General features: G+C 37.3%; 1 protein-coding gene across 1 annotated transcript in view; it reads left to right on the forward strand.

Moving 5' to 3' along the window:
• IQCM (IQ motif containing M) overlaps positions 1-12,011 on the forward strand; it is a 616,349-nt gene that overhangs the window by 229,185 nt on the left and 375,153 nt on the right.

A 12,011-nucleotide genomic window follows, 5' to 3' on the forward strand; every position in this document is an offset into this window, starting at 1 on the left:
CATTCTTTTTATACACATTCTGACTCTTGGCACCATTACTACTTTAATTATATACCATCCAGTTGGTAACTGATAAAATCTGGTCCATACTTACTGCTCCATACTTTACATATTTTTTTTTTATTCTTTCCTCTTTGAAAGTGAAGACATTTACCGTTCTCCAGGATTCTCATATCACATTCATCATCCGGTTTCTCAAAGAGAGCAGATCAACAGATGAATCTGGAAAACTATTTGTCTGAGCCCAGAAAATTTAACTAAGAGGAGCTTCAGTTTTGTTTATGAAATCTTTCCAGTTTGAGTTCTCTTCTATGAGTATTTGTTCTGCCCTTTTTGGTATGGTGGTCATTCTTATTGAGCAACATAGAACCAATGAGATATTGCATTGCCTGAGATACTGCATTTCCAGTAAACCCCAAGTCATGCCAAATGCTGCTGGTCCTCAGATCACACTTTGAGTAGCTAGCAAGAGGGTGTATTTGACTATGTCCAGTGTTCCCTTCAACTTCCAGCTCTGTCAATTCCTAGGATGAATTCACTGCTTTCTGCTAGGGTTATCAAGTTAATAGAGAGTAGTACCTTGATGGTACTCCAGCGCCATTATCTTGTGATATGAAGAAATCTGGGAAGATACCAGAGAACTGTATCTCCTGGGAAATGCTACCATCTCAAAACTCATACACCTTAAAGCCAAGTATTATCATTTGGCCAAATGTTTCCCAGTATTCCAGGCCTGCCTTCCTCAGGCCTGTTCCTCACTAGTGTAAGAAGAGGACAAAGGTAGCTAAATATAGGTCAGATAATTGCCTCAATTATTTCTTTTCCCTGAAATCATTTTATGGTGCTTGGTGTGTCCTTTGTGCTGATCCTTCACCTATCTTAGCTTTCCCTGGCTTTTAGAATGTCTACTTTGGTCTGAATATTCAGGAACTGTTGGCCCCCTGCTTATGACTGTTGCCAACAGTTTTGAAACTTTCTCTTAGTTGTTAATTATGGAATTTTGGTGCCTTTTATAACTTACACTCCTGTGTAAGGATTCTACTCAAGAAAGCCATACACCCAAGCAGGAGCAAGGTCGGCAGTAGACCATTGGCAGCTTTGATCTCTGAATGTGTCCAGAATCCAGCATCGGTGAGAGTCACCAAGGATCATTAGGTCAGCACCATCTGGTTTTTTCAATCTTGTCGAATTGGATGGAAATACATTACACCAGTAGGCAGGCCAAACAGTAACCACGTTCTGATAGCTGGATTCTCTGGTAAAACGGAGTTGGAGCATATTGGCTTAAGCTAGAGGCTGAATTGGGAACTTCTGCTTTCTTCTTTGAAATAGAGGTGGCTGAGAAATTAGAAAAGTCTTGAGTTTACTTTGTCTCTCATATGCATGGGTATTCTTGATTCCACCAGTGTCTGCTGAGGGATGTAGCAGTGAGCAAGGAAGAAACTGACTACATAGAATCAGTACCTGGGGGGAAAAATGGCTGAGCCTGATTAAAAGGGAAGCCCCTGTGAAGGTGTGATTCCTGCATGGAATCAGAACGAAAATGTCTGAGGAGCAACAAGCAGAATCATGGGAGGAAAAACACACATAAATTCCCATCTCTAAATCACAGTAATTCTGCCCGCAAGCAAAATAAATGAATATCTCAAGCAGGGAAATTCAGATTTTCAATTAGTTTTTCATGGAAAAAACTCACAGAGGGAGAGTGCGGAGGCAGAAACAAGGAGAAAGGGGGCTATAAAGTCCCTCTCTGTCTCCTGCAGGTTGCTCTGAAGACCATCCACGTTTCCTGACTTTCTAATAGAATTTGACCTGCCACTGTCTGACCATCACTCTTTGTGCCTGCCTGAGGGTCTCTGAATTCCTAGAAATGACAGTCCCTAAAACATATACGTGGTTGGGGCTAAAAGATTGAGAGTAATATCAGAAAATGATTTTAGAATCACCTGAATTCTATTCTAGGGACAAGTAATCTATGAACAGGCACCAGTCTTCATTGTCTGCCCTTTTTGAGCAGAGATGAGAAAGACCGATGGCAGTGGGTGGAGGCAACTCTCCTCCAGGACTGACTAAAGTTTGGGCCAGGAGCAGAGGGTCACCCCAAGAGAAATAAGCAAATTACTGTATTGGGAGAGTAGACAACTCATGTTCCCTATTTTTTAGATAAGCTCATGAAAAATTGACAATTCTGGTCACTGTGCCACAGAAAAATCAGCTCCTATTACACCTTTGGCATAAACTTCCTAGTCATTTCAGGCATCTTCAGGGTAAGTTTTTTCAGTGTCCTATGGATAAAAGGAATAGGCACAATAAAAAGGAGTTTTAAATGTTTGTATGAAAGAGAATTCTCTGAAAGTGCATCATAGATTACCTTGACCATAAAATCAGAATCAATGAAACTTGAACAAAAATAACATTTCCTTTCTACTTTTGTTTTTCTACTATGTAAAATGACAATTTCATTTTAATTCACAATAAATAAGTGCTCCTCCAAAATGTTTATATGTGAGGGAAAGAATAATTGTGGGTTTTTTTTTTTAACTGAATTTGAACTTAGATATTTCCAAGTTGTTTTGAGGAAAAGCTTTTGATAAATTGATACCAAGCAGCAGCAGCAGTAATAATAAAACCCATCTTTCCCTAGATATGACAAAATTGGCTGGGAGAATTTCTTTAGGGTCAAGGAGAGAAAATCCTACCAACCCATTATATCACTTGCACTGCTGGATAGGTACTAGTTAGAGAACTTCAGGTAGTAAATAAACTAAAGCAAATACCCCCAGAAACTTTAATCTTTTAAATATTTATTTATTTTTGAGAGAGAGAGACAGACAGACAGAGTGCAAGCAGAGGAGGGGCAGAGAGAGAGGGAGACACAGAATCCGAAGCAGGTTCCAGGCTCTGAGCTGCCAGCACAGAACCCAACGTGGGGCTCGAACCCATGGACTGCGGGATCATGACCTGAGGCTGAGTCAGATGCTTAACTGACTGAGCCTACCCACAGAGACTTCAGATAGAATGTCGACCCCACCCTTTAATATGATCTACTTTGAGAGATTGCTATGCTACTGGGAACAGCCAAAAATAAGAGGCGACTTGGTTTTGGGAGCGTCTGGCAGGCTGACATCATGAGGAATGATCAAAATACAAAAGGAGTGTATAAAGAACAGAAGAAAATGCATTTCATTCAGATACTGAAACTAAACATTTTGCCTGAATTAAAGTGGTGTTATTTTCCACTTCAGGAGATTGCATCTTATTTTTAAAAGTCCCCGAAACCCTGGTCTGATTTTTGAAGTGTACAGGTTTTACAAATATGCAGCGCTAATCCCTTGGGAAGATTTGGAAATGAAGTATTAAATAGTATTAAGACAAGGGGCGCCTGGCAGTATCAGTCAGAAAAGCATGTGACTCTAGATCTAGGGGTCGTGAGTTCGGGCCCCACATTGGGTGTAGAGATTACTTAAAAATTTCAAATAGTATTGAGACTATATTATTCATGGAAATGTAGTGCATCCCTGTTCTTAAAAATCTTTGTTTTTTAAAATCCCACTCTGAATTTAAATGCATTGTTTTCAAACTGAACAGACCTCATGTAGGGGATTAAAGGAGGCCACAAACTTATTTCACTCGTTACCCACATTGCTTTCAAATCTGGCATGCAGAGCACGAGGGCATCACATGTTTCTACTTCAAGGCTGCACGTACAGGAAACGAAAGCCCTCAACACAGCTTGGTAGCAGAGGATCCAAATCAGGGTAAATTGTGAAAATTATAACGAAATTGCAAAGCATTTGGACAAAGAGGCATGCTAGTCTAATCGGGAAAACAGTGATATTTACTTTTTGATAATGCAGGTTGGAAGAGGAATTGGGGGAGGGAAACATCACAAATCTCTTTTAATATATTTCTGAACTTGGCAACCTCAACTGGTTTTGTCACATATTTGCAGCTTAAAAAGTATTTGGCTTTTACAACAGCCAAAATAAGTACCCTTTAATCACTTTCAACCTATGAACAGATGGGCAAGCAGTGCTTTTATAAATGGAGCATACAAAATACTTCAATATCAGCCAAAACTAATTAGTAGCAATATCTGAACCAAACTCTAAAACTGATTTAGTGTTTAATATATATTACCATATAAGCATTAGTAGTTGAAAGGAAATTCCCTGTTCAAATGTTTGCCAAGCTCAGTATCTAATGTTCAGACATGATTAACTTACTAATTAACTTATTGTATCTTTTCTCACATGTAATCTTGCTTAATGATTTCTTCTCTCACTGAAAACTACTTGATTTCATACCGTGATCGTAGATTTGTCAAACTTCAAATGAAAAAGTCAAATTCAGCTATTCAAGCCATCCCTGGTCTTTCTCTCAATCTTTCTTAGGATGACTTTAGCAGGAGGTGGCTTGAGGACAAAGCAGTTGGTCTCTTCAATGAGGAAAACTGTTTTTATATCTAGCCTCTAATGACTTACATATTTATTTCATAAAGATTTTCCAGAAGAATTTTATAGAGACTCTTTAGTGGCTAAGAATCTGTAAAAATGAGAATTCTCTCCGTATCAGAATTGTGTTAAGACATTGTGAAAGAAGATAAATTTTTAAATTTCATTTAGATGGTAAGCACAGGATAGTTCCTACTGATTCTCTAATAAGAGGTCACTTGGCCTCCATATATTTGGCAGTCACAATGCATCTCCCCTATCTTAGTATATGTTGTATGGCTGCATCTTTTCAGTTCTGCTGTAACAAACAAAAGAAGAGAAACCTAGAGCCAGTCACCCAAATCATCCTAACAATTGAGGATTGGGGAAGTCAGGACATGATTTTGTTCTCTTTTGATTTTATTACATACAAGGCAAGAAGGACTTTGAATTCTGACTATGATAATTACACCTTCATGATCTTTGGAAGTCACCTAATTTCTCTTGCATCAATGGATGAAATCATAATAGTAACATTTATCCAATAAAATTATTATTTTTAACATTTTTATTTATTAATTATTTTAGAGGGAGAGGGCACGAGTGAGTGCATAAGCGGGGCAGGGGCAGAGATAGAAAGAGAATTTTTTTTTTTTTTTAATTTTTTTTTCAACATTTTTATTTATTTTTGGGACAGAGAGAGACAGAGCATGAACGGGGGAGGGGCAGAGAGAGAGGGAGGCACAGAATCGGAAACAGGCTCCAGGCTCTGAGCCATCAGCCCAGAGCCCGACGCGGGGCTCGAACTCACGGACCGCAAGATCGTGACCTGGCTGAAGTCGGACGCTTAACCGACTGCGCCACCCAGGCGCCCCGAGAATCTTAAGCAGGATCCATGATCAGTGGAGGTGGATGTGGGGCTAGACCCCACGACACTGGGATCATGACCTGAACCAAAGTTCAGTTGCACGCTCAACTGAGTCACTCAGGCACCCATCCAATAAAACTATTTTCAGGATTCAGGGAGAAAGTATATCAGAAACAAATGTTTAGTAAAATATTGCTGCTGCTGCTACTACTGCTATTAATGGATTTAATTATTATATATTTATTTTTTTTGTTGTACAATGCATATTAGTCTACATAAAATATAAAAATAGAGAACAAGAAATAAATACAGTTGACAATTGGACAACATGGAGATTAGGGTGCTGACTCTCCCGTAGAATAAAAATTTTGCATATAGCTTTTTGACTCCCTCAAAACTACTAATTTTCTGTTGACCAGAAGCCTTACTGGTAATAAAAAGTCAATTGACACATATTTTGTATGCTAAATGTATCATATACATTACAATATAGTAAGCTGGAAAAGATGTTATTAAGCAAATCATAAGGGAAGAGAAAATACATATATAGTACTGTAATATATTGAAAAAATCCACATATAAGTAGACCTGCACAGTTCACACCCATGTTGTTCAATAGTCAGTTGTAACCATTTCTATTAAACCTAAGGTTTTCGGGGCGCCTGGGTGGTTCAGTCGGTTAAGCGTCCGACTTCAACTCAGGTCACGATCTCATGGTCTGTGAGTTCGAGCCCCAAGTCGTGCTCTGGGCTGATGGCTCGGAGCCTGGAGCCTGCTTCCGATTCTGTGTCTCCCTCTCTCTCTGCCCCTCCCCCGTTTATGCTGTCTCTCTCTGTCTCAAAAATAAATAAACGTTAAAAGAAAGTTAAAAAAAATAAACCTAAGGTTTTCTTTACAACATACTGTTTAATCATGGATTTGCATTTTATTGGAGGAGTTAATGCATCAGAATCTATGAGGAAAGACCCTGAGCAGGAGTTCTTTGAAAATATTTCTTAGATGCCTCACTTGATTCAGAACCACCGCATTAATACAGTCACTAATAATATTTAGCATGTTTCTTTCTGGACTTATTTATATACATCATTTAGAAAATAATGTTGCAATCATATAATGCATATAATTTAATGTCTTCATTCTCTTAATCCTTTTTTGGAATCATAAGCACTTAAGTTATTACATAATGTTCATAAATATCACTTTTATGACCTCATAATTTATTGACTGGATATAATACAGTTTACTTAGATATTTGTTTCTGGATTTCTCCCATGATAAGCAAAACTATGATTGATATTTTTATACATATAACTATTTTAGAGATTAGAGAGAACTATATACATACTTTGTTTTTCTGTGCTTCACTTTATTGCATTTCACAGTAGCATTTTTTTTTTTTTTTGCAAAATGAGGGTTTGTGGCAATCCTGTGTTGAGCAATTTTTCCAACAGCATTTGCTCACTTCATGTGTCTGTGTCATATTTTGGTAATTTTTCAATATTTCAAACTTCTTCATAATTATTGTATTTGTTATGGTTCTGTGGTCAGTGATTTTTGTTGTTCCTATTGTAATTGTTTTGGGGTGCCACAGAACACACCCCAAATCCATAAATGTGGTGTTCTGACTGCTCCACCAACTGGCTGTCCCCTGTGTCTCCTCTCCTCAGACCTGCCTGTTCCCTGAGACATAACAAGATTGAAATTAGATCATTTAATAAGTGAAAGGAAGTGTTGAACATCCCTCACTTTAGGTCAAAAGCTAGAAATGATTAAGCTTAGTGAGGAAGGCATGCCGAAAGCCCAGGTAACCTGAAAGCTCGGCCTCTTGTGCCAAACAGCCAAGTTGTGAGTGCAAAGGAAATGTTCTTAAAGGAGATGAAAAGTGCTACTCCGGCGAACACATCAATGATAGGAAAGTGAAGCAGTCTTATTGCTGAGAGGGAGAAAGTTTGAGTGGTCTGAGTAGAAGATTTAAGCCAGCTACAATATTCCCTTAAGCCAAAGCCTAACTAATCCAAAGCAAGGCCCTAACTCTCCTCAATTCTATGAGAGCTAAGAGAGGTGAGGAAGCTGCAGAAGAAAAGTTGGAAGCTAGCAGAGGTTGGTTCATGAGGTTTAAAGAAAGAAGCCATCTCAGTGACATCAAAGGGCAAGGTGAGCCAGCAAGTGCTGATGATGGAGAAGCTGGAGCAAGTTCTCCAGAAGGTCTAGCTGAGACCGTTCATGAAGGTGGCTACACCAACCAACAGATTTTCATTGTAAATGAAGCAGCCTTGTATGGGAAGAAGATGCCATCTAGGACTTTCATAGCTGGAGAGGAGAAGTCAATGCCTGGCTTCAAAGCTTCAAAGGACAGGCTGACTCTTGTTAGGGGTGAATGCAGCTGGTGAGTTTAAGTTGAAGCCAATGATTATTTACCATTCTTAAAATCTTAGAACCATTAGTAATTATGTTAAATCTACTCTGCCTGTGCTCTATAAATGGAACAATAAACCTTGAATAACAGAACATCTGTTTGTAACATGGTTTACTAAATATTTTAAGCCCAGAGTTGAGATCTACTGCTCAGAATTAAAGATTCCTTTCAAAATATTCCTGTTCACTGACAATTTACCGGGTCACCCAAGAGCCCTGATGGAGATGGTCAATGAGATGAATGTTGTTTTCATGCCTGCTAACATGGTATCTCTTCTGTAGGCTATGGGTCATGGACTGATTTAGACTTTTAAGTGTTATTGTGTAAGAATTACATTTTGTAAGGCTAATGCTGCTGTAGATAGTGATTCCTTGGATGGATCTGGTAAAGTCAATTGAAAACGTTCAGGAAAGGATTCGCCATTCTAGGTGCCATTAACCATATTTGTGATATCATGGGAAGAAGTCCAAATAGTGACATAAATGGGTTAGAAGTTTATTCCAACCCTCATGGAAGACGTTAGGAATTCAAGACTTCAGAGAGGAGGAAGTAATTGCAGATGTGGTGAAAATAGCAAGGGAACTAGAATTAGAAGTGGAGCCTGAAGATGTGACTGAATTGCTGTGTTCTCACAATGAAACTTGAACCGATGAGGACTTGCTTCTTAAGGATGAGCAAAGAAAGTGGTTTCTTTTCTTTTGTTTAAAAAAAGCCTAAATTTTATTTGAGAGAGAAAGAGCAGGCAGGGTAGAGGGGCAGAGGGAAAGAGAGAGAGAGAGAGAGAGAGAGAGAGAGAGAGAGAGAGAGAGAATCCCAAGCAGGCTCCACTCTGTCAGTGCAGAGCCTGACGCTGGACTCAGTCCCACAACTCTGGGATCATGACCTGAGCCGAAATCAAGAGTCAGATGCTCAATCAACTAAGCCACCCTGATGCCCCAGAATGTTGTTTCTTAAAATGGAATCTAATCCTGGTGGACATATTGTGAAGATTGTTGAAATGACAAAGAATTTTAAATTAAGGTATGCACATTTTGTTTTAGACATAACACTATTGCACACTTAGTAGACAATGATATAGTGGAAATATAACTTTTATATGCACTGGGAAACCAACAAATTCATTTGACTCATTTTATTGCAATGTTCACATTGATATTCACTGTTGTGCAGTGGTCTCGAATTGAACCTGCTAATATCTCCAAAATATGTAGGCAGGCTCTGAATGGCTGAAAATATACTTTTTGGGAGAAATTTAAAACAATAGGATGTCTAAGAATTTTGAGTTTTGAGCCAGCAGGCTTGTGAGCTAATGGTCCTACCCTGATATAAGAACAACGTAGGGGCCAATATACAAAAAAACATCTTTGGTTCAGTTATATAACTATGCCAAACATACTTTACCATTCCTAGCATCCCTCCTTTTATATAGTGAAGAAGAAAATCTTTGGTGTGGTCCTGCAGCCATCTGGGACACCCAGAAGATAGCTTAAAATATATAATAATAGTTTATTTTTACGTTTGGAGTTTGAACTTGGAGAAACAATATTGGAAAGAATTGTTAGAGGAGCCAAGATTATAAGCAATTCATTGGTTCCTTTAGAGTAAAACAATAGTAACACAGCCACTGTAACATTAAATATTAGAAATACCAGATTTTGCAAGCAGTAGATCACAAAGAAAAAAAAAGATAATTACGATAGAATATTTTTGTGATATAAGTAACTTTTATTTTCCAGGCACACTATATTGAAGGCATTAAATGGTTTTTCCTTTGTTAAATTAAGAGCAGAATGGATTCAAAACTCAGTCTGTCAATGCAACAGAAAGTAAATCAAATTCCAATCTTATTCTTTTTGCATACCACTTAAATAACATTTTATAGTCAAGGATTCACAAGCATTTCTCTTTTTTATGATTAAACTTACCAAAATTGACTTGGTAAAAATTTGATATATTTTATAGCTTTTCAAATCCATTATTTGTTAATATAACTCACTTTACATCAAGCCTTCTATAAATTATACTTCAACTTCAAATTTCCCTTTCTATTATTTTTAGCATTCCAGTTATTTAGAGATGTACTATTGATCAAAGTCTGTATGTCTAAAGCCTAAGATAAAACTTATTTCTTGTTAAGTTGATAAAAACAGACAAAACATATCCATCATTCTGTACACGTTTGCATTTCTTCATAATTATTTTACTTAATATAGTTATAATCACTCATTTTAACTATAGCTTTTAACCAAAATAACTAATTTCAGTTTCAGTTCTCTCTCTTACACACACACACACACACACACACACACACACACACACACACACACTTTTCAGGGGGTAACTAAGAACTCTGTGACATTCAAGGCAACTTTAGAGACCAGCAGAATACTCGTGCTTCAACAGTACACATCACACATCAATTTACAATCATACATACCCCTTTAAGATTTATTTATCTCTTCCTGTTGGAACATGGAACTTAGGGTATACACTTGGCACACTTGGGTATTTCTATGACAATTCTCTTAATTCTTCTGACAGAAAGGAGAAAAGTTAGGAAATCAGAATTCTCTAGATTTCACAGTGGGTCTTTAAACTCTGGATAAGCCAGAACTAATCATTAACATTTTGTCTACATCACTAGTTTTTTTCATACATTGAGGTCATTCATCAAAATTGCTATATCAACCAAGCAAAAATCCTCTTATAAGGCAGAGCTCTCTTTTCTAAGCTGTTCAAAATCAATATTAATTTAAAGAAAAAAACCCTGAAAGATATACTTCCTTTTCTTTGCCTTTTAGTGTAGCTTTGTCTAAATAAGATATTTCTTCAGAACACAAAATGATATAGTATTGACTCATTAATCTAAAAAAAGTTTTCTCAAGAAAGAGAATGAGAGAAAGGACCAGCCATAAATACAAAAGAACTACGGTTACAAGAACATTGTACAAAGCTAACTTCTTTTCTTTTGCAAGGAGAGTGAGAACTTTTTTTTTTTCATTTATACACACAAGCACAAAGAGAATAAACAGCCTTAGTTCTACATCCTTAGCTATAGGTGAAAAGTAGATATGGAACCCAGTTTTCTGTGCCTGAACAAATTTCATTTGTCAGTTGTGGCTTCTTGGGAATAGGAATGTCAGGGAGTCAAAGAAGATACTTGTTATGACAGTCTCTTGATAGGGAGCTGATCTCCATTCTAGTTGGCACAAAATTGCCTCTTAAATGTTTTTAGCTATACTGGTGTTCAAACTACATGTAATACAAGGCGTATCATAAACTTTAAGACTAACATAAAAGAATAAATGAAAAAGACTGAGCTGTCATCTACCATCTACAACCCGACAGAGACTAGATGTCTGCGTGAAATAATCAAAATCAGACTCCCAACATTTCAGTTACCACGGGAAGAACAATAATGTCCATTGTACAAAATAGAACAGGACTCCTCATGAATCAGCATAATGCAGACATCAAAATAAACTCCAGAGGAAAGAAAATGCAGAAACAGAGCCATGATATTCACTCTGGGAATCAAGAAAGTTGGGCTCAGGATCCAGATATCTATATACAGTGTACTTTTTAGGGCCAAGACTCAGTTCTGTCTGGTGTATGAATCAACCTGGGCAACTCATTGGAATTTCAGCTGTGAAACATGCAGAAACCAAAGTAATGAAGAGGAAAAAAAAGATTTTTATATGCTAAAAATGGCAGGGAAACTATACTTTGAACTTTGGAAGACTTTGAAAAAACTAACTGCCACATAAAGAATACACCATATATAAATGAAAAAAGCAGACACGAGATTACAGTCTGTCCATGGTAGAAAGTCTGCAGTTTTCTCACAAATTTTTATTACTGCAAGGCCCATCCACATCAGTATGTCAGGGTTTATAATGGTTTCCATTATGGTCACTTGCTTCTGTGATCCTATAGTCCATGACGTTACCACTACACTACCATGCCTTTTGATAGAGAGCATTTGGAAAATAAAATCATTTTTCAGATTGTGTCTGATAAGCAGCATATCATTGCCAAATAATTTGAAGTAGTCTTTATTTTGACTAACTATATGACTAACTCTGTTATATGAAAACATTTTGTTCCTCAAATGTTATATCTCTTTTTTGAATAGTTATGGATAAGCTTTGACAAATTTGCTTTCTTTTGGATTTGCTTTCTTTAGAAGGTTAATTTTGTACATATTACGTTGACTCTGGCATATTGAAACTTATTTGGAGAACCCTGTTGACATGTTCAGGTGATCTGTATGAAATTTATGTACAAATAATAA

The sequence above is a fragment of the Prionailurus viverrinus genome, chromosome B1 (assembly GCF_022837055.1).
Source record: "Prionailurus viverrinus isolate Anna chromosome B1, UM_Priviv_1.0, whole genome shotgun sequence".
NCBI lineage: Eukaryota > Metazoa > Chordata > Mammalia > Carnivora > Felidae > Prionailurus > Prionailurus viverrinus.